At 38.1% G+C, this 5,186-nt stretch overlaps 1 pseudogene; it reads left to right on the top strand.

Annotated features, from left to right (window-relative positions):
- The first annotated feature begins 2,145 nt into the window (after positions 1-2,145).
- Positions 2,146-4,205, top strand: LOC129903560 (uncharacterized; annotated as a pseudogene).
- The last annotated feature ends 981 nt before the right edge of the window (positions 4,206-5,186 follow it).

Raw genomic sequence — 5,186 nt, 5'->3', positions numbered from 1 at the left:
TTTTTCCCTTAGTTAAGGTTTTGTCCCACTGGGTTTTCCTGATAAGGTTTTTAGTGAGGCAGCACTCAAGGCGTATTATCAGATATGTGTACTCTTTTTCCTTCATTAGGTTTTTTCCCACTGGGTTTTTCCTAATAAGGCTTTAACGAGGCACATTTCTCGTGGACATCCAAGGGGGAGTATTATGAAGTGGATTGTCCACTTAATCTTATTATATACACGTGGGGCCCACTGAAAGTGGGCAACCCACTGAAAGTGGGCAACCCACTAATTTTCTTCTTCCTTTAGCCATCTATATGTGTATAAATATCCTTAGCATCGAAAGGATAAATAACACAGATATAGAAGAAGAAAACATACTGCTCTCTGTTTTTCTTTTCTCCCTCTTTTATATTTGCCAAGTTATTTTATATTACAACACTAACAACGAATACTAATTGTTTGTTTGGTGTTAGGTTTATTAGAGAGGAGGACATATAATCTCTTAGGACTATTATTGAAGATGGTAGTTATTTGCTGAAAACCACCAAATACTATTATTCATATTTGGAGGGAGGCTAACAAGACAACTAACTACTTCCAACAAAGATATCTTCTTAATTGGACTGGATATTTCGCAACTGTACAATGGTAGATTTTGGCTTTGATTGCCCTCGGAAAACTAGAAAATTCTTTGTTTCAACCAAGTATCGATATTCAATATATTTTTTTAGGGAAAAGTGTCTATATACCTTTTCAAATTTGTAATTTAGAACTGATATATTTCTCGTTATAAAAGTGGCTCACTTATACCCTATTGTTTGGCCCAAATATATATTGTTGACTAACATAATGAAAAAAAATAATTTAAACTTATTTTTAAAATTTTTAAAAAATCTATGTATGAGTACATTTGATCCTTCTAGCAAAGTTCAGGGGATTTTGATTTTTTTCACACATGAATTTTTTTGACTTTTTTGATTCAACGATTAATTTGGGTTTAATGGAGACATGGAGTATCCATACTCAAACTGGACATGATGCTATTGGAGAAATTTTTAGGGAAGAACAAGAAAGATAAATATTGGATTATTTAGGTAATAAGATAAAATCTATTTTAGGTCTCACTAAAGAGATATGGAGACACAAATAGCAAAACAAGTGGGATTACTAACGATGAACATATAGTATCACTCTCTTAAACTATAAGGGGTCTTTTGGTGTAAGGGATAAAAATAAATAGTCCTGGAATAAAAAAATAGTCCAGGGATAAAATTTTGATGTCTTATTTGGTTGTCAAGTTTGGATAACTTATCTCACCATTTATACCATAGTGATGGGATAAGTTATCCATATATATGGTAGGATAACTTATCCCACGATAGCTAATCCTATGATAATTAATCCTGGGATAACTTGTTCCCAACCAAACAACCCCTTAAGTATTTTTTGGAAGCCAACAAGACTATTTTTATTCATATTTGGAGGGAAACAAACAAGACTACTAACTACGTCTCCAACAAAAATATCTTCTCCATCGAACAGTTCACCATCGTCACCGCGCCGCCATCACCGCCACCATTATCTGGTATGTTCTTTATAAGCTATTGAATGTTATTTCGATAACAACTAAGAAGCTCGGATAGTCTTTGTAAGACATTGAAGAAGTGGTCAGTTTGTTGGACTGCATCGTTGCCCTGACTGTCATTTCCACTCTTTATTGGAACTAAGCTCTCCCTGTAATAACTCAAGCGCTACCCAAGAGTATGTCCATCTAAAATCCAAGATCTGTAACTTGTCTTGTTGTAGGGTCATATAGCACAAGCTATGAATTTTTCTGTGATTTCAAAAATCATCTTATCATCCTCCCAAAAGTCGTAAGGCCAATGAGCAGGTATTAGAGATTGAACAGTAACAACATTAATCCAACTACCCTCTTGGTTCATTACCCACACATCATGTGTGGGTGTCATTGTGTTATCATCACCAACTAACATAGCAAGCGAGTCAGCACACAACAAGAGCTTTCCCCACTTTGCCTTTGGAATATCTGGTCCTTGCATCTCCCCAAATTGTTTGCTGCCCATGTAAAATGAGCATATGCAAAATATATCATCTAGGTGTCCAGCGAGACAATAATATAACCAGTTGAGATATGTGGCACCAATGGACACGTGTAAGCTACAACAGTGAGGGATTTTAGGTCTTAGGTTGTTCCACGAGTTTTTGTGCAAGGAATAGACACTGACAAAGCAACGACGGGAAACACCCGGTATCCAATCATCCCAAATATTTTGAATCCCTAGAACCTTATAATCTCGAGTCAATGGGTCAAACCCCAACACAAATTGATTATCAGATCTTTGAATGGTTGAGGCTCAAAGAAGGCAGAGGCCAGAATTTTCTGGTGGTGGCAGGATTCCACAAAGCCAAGCGAACATCATCATCATAAAAAAATTGTTGCTTTTTCCACCAAGAATAGGCCATCAAGTCCACAATGGAATTTTTCCATCAAGTTCATTGTTGGCACCCCAGTTGATGGTCTATTCTTGGTGGAATAATCCGTGTGTTTTGATGAAGACGTTGTTCACTTGACTTTATGGAATTCTGCCACCAGAGGGTTTTGGCCTCTGCCCCCAGTGTCTTTTGAGTGTCGGCCAATATTCAAAGGTCATGAGGATCAATTGGCATTGGGGTTTGATCCATTGACTCAAAAAAATTAGGATGAATGGATGCTGGGCGTTTCCCCTCGTTGCGTTATCAGTATCTATTCCATGCGCAACAACTCATGGAAGAACCCAAGACCTAAAATCCCTCACTGTTGTAGCTTACACGAGTCCATTGGTGCCACATATCTCAACGGGTTATATTATTGGTTTGCTGGACGCCTAGATGATATCTTCTGCATATGCTCATTTGACATGGGAAGCAAACAATTTGGAGAGATGCAAGGACCAGATATTCATAAGGCTAAGTGGGGAAAGCTCATGTTGCGTGGTGAATCGTTTGATATCTTAGTTGGTGATGACCCTGGCAAACCAATGACATCCATATATGATGTGTGGGTAATGAACCAAAAGGGTAGTTGGACCAGAGTTGTTACTGTTCAACCTCTAATGCCTGCTCATTGGCCTTACGACATCTGGTTGGATGATAAGATGATTTTTGAAATCACAGAAACTTCACAGCTTGTGCTGCATAACCCTGCAACAAGACAAGTTACAGATCTTGGATTTCAGCTGGACGTTCTTTTGGGTTACGCTTGGGTTTTCAATTACAAGGAGATCCTAGTTCCAATAAAAAGTGGAAATGACAGTCAGGGCAACGATAATGTAATCCGACAAATAGACCACTTCTTCAATGTCTTACAAGAACACCTGAGCCTGTTGGTAGTTACCGAAATAACATTCAATAATTTATAAAGAACATCCCAGATAGTGGTGGCGGAGATGGCGGAGATGACGGTGACAGTGATGGTGGTAGACTGTTTGATTGAGAAGATATTTTTGTTGGAGACTTAGTTAGTAGTATCTTTTGTCTCCCTAAAAATATGAATAATACTAGTTGAAAGTTTAGATACTGCAAAAGTATATTTTTATTCATAGCGTTTGTACAATATTTATAAGAGAACAAGTTGGATCAGCTAAACTAATCAATCCCTAATTCTTGGGAATCCTTGAATCAAGGAATTTTCTCTAAACTATTTTCGTAGAATAATATATTCTATCCGATATTTACAGAATCAAAGTGGTGGTTAGACCGACTATATTGTATGAGGCGGAGTGTTGGCCAGTTAAGATCTCTCACGTCCAAAAGATGAAAGTTGTCGAGATGAGAATGTTGAGATGGATGTGTGGGCACACCAGGAGCGACATAATTAGAAATGAGGCTATTCGGGACAAGGTGGGAGTGGCCTCGGTGGAAGACAAGATGCAGGAAATGCGATTAAGATAGTTTGGGCATGTGAAGAGGAGAGGTTAGCCATGGATGGTTTCAGAAGAGGTAGGGGTAGGCCGAAGAAATATTGGGGAGAGGTGATTAGACAAGACATGACGCAGTTACAGCTTACCAAGGACATCACCTTAAATAGGAGGGTGTGGAGGACCACATTAGGGTAGAAGGTTAGTACATAATCTCGTTATTCTTTCTTATTAGTAAGCACATTACAATTCCTTGTACTCTTATTTTTGTTATTATCTATTACTGTTTGTACTTTGATTATTCTATTTTATCTGTGTCGCTTTCGTTATTTTCTTTCCCATATCACTTTGAATTTATTAGCCTTATCTGACCTCTTTTTATGCTTTTATTGAGCCAAGAGTCTTTCGAAAACAGCTATCAACCTTGGTAGGAGTAAGGTCTGCGTACACTTTACCCTCTCCAGACCCCACGTTGTGGGATTTCACTGGGTTGTTGTTGTTGTTGTATTTACAGAATCAAATCTGCCAGTTTATTTTGTGGAGCAAATTACAATCAAATCTGCCAGCTCATTGATGGAGCAGATTATGACTAAATCTGCCAACTCATTCGACACTCCCCCTCAAGTAGGCATGTAATATCGCACATGCCTAACTTGCTCTCAAAGGACTCAAAAGTAATTCTGAAAAGACCTTTTGTGAAAATATCTGCTAATTGTTCAGTTGTTGGAACAAAAGGAATGCACACACTTCCATATTCAATCTTCTCTTTAATAAAGTGTCTGTCCACTTCAACATGGTTTGTTCTATCACGTTGAACTGGATTATGAGCAATGCTTATGGAAGCCTTACTGTCACAATACGACTTCATTGGAAAACTCAGTGGTCTTCTTACGTTCTTCCAAAAATCTCTTGAGCCACAACATTTCACAAATTATGTGTGCCATGGATCGATCCTCAGCCTCAGCACTACTTCGAGCCACCACATTTTGCTTCTTACTTCTCCATGTCACTAAATTTCCCCAAACAAATGTAAAATATCCAGATGTAGACCTTCTATCAATAGATGAACCAGCCCACTCCGCATCCGTATAAGCCTCAACACATCTTTGCTCATTCTTTTTGAAGAACAACCCTTTCCCAGGAGAACTCTTTAGATACCTTAGGATTCGATACACAACTTCTTGGTGTTCTTCTCATGGAGAATGCATGAACTGACTAGATAGGCTCACAGGAAAGGAAATATCAGGTCTAGTATGTGATAAGTAAATAAACTTGCCTACCAATCTC

Source organism: Solanum dulcamara, chromosome 9 (assembly GCF_947179165.1).
Source record: "Solanum dulcamara chromosome 9, daSolDulc1.2, whole genome shotgun sequence".
Taxonomy (NCBI): domain Eukaryota; kingdom Viridiplantae; phylum Streptophyta; class Magnoliopsida; order Solanales; family Solanaceae; genus Solanum; species Solanum dulcamara.
Note: the sequence above shows the minus strand (reverse complement) of the source record. Positions and strands in the feature narration are given on the sequence as shown.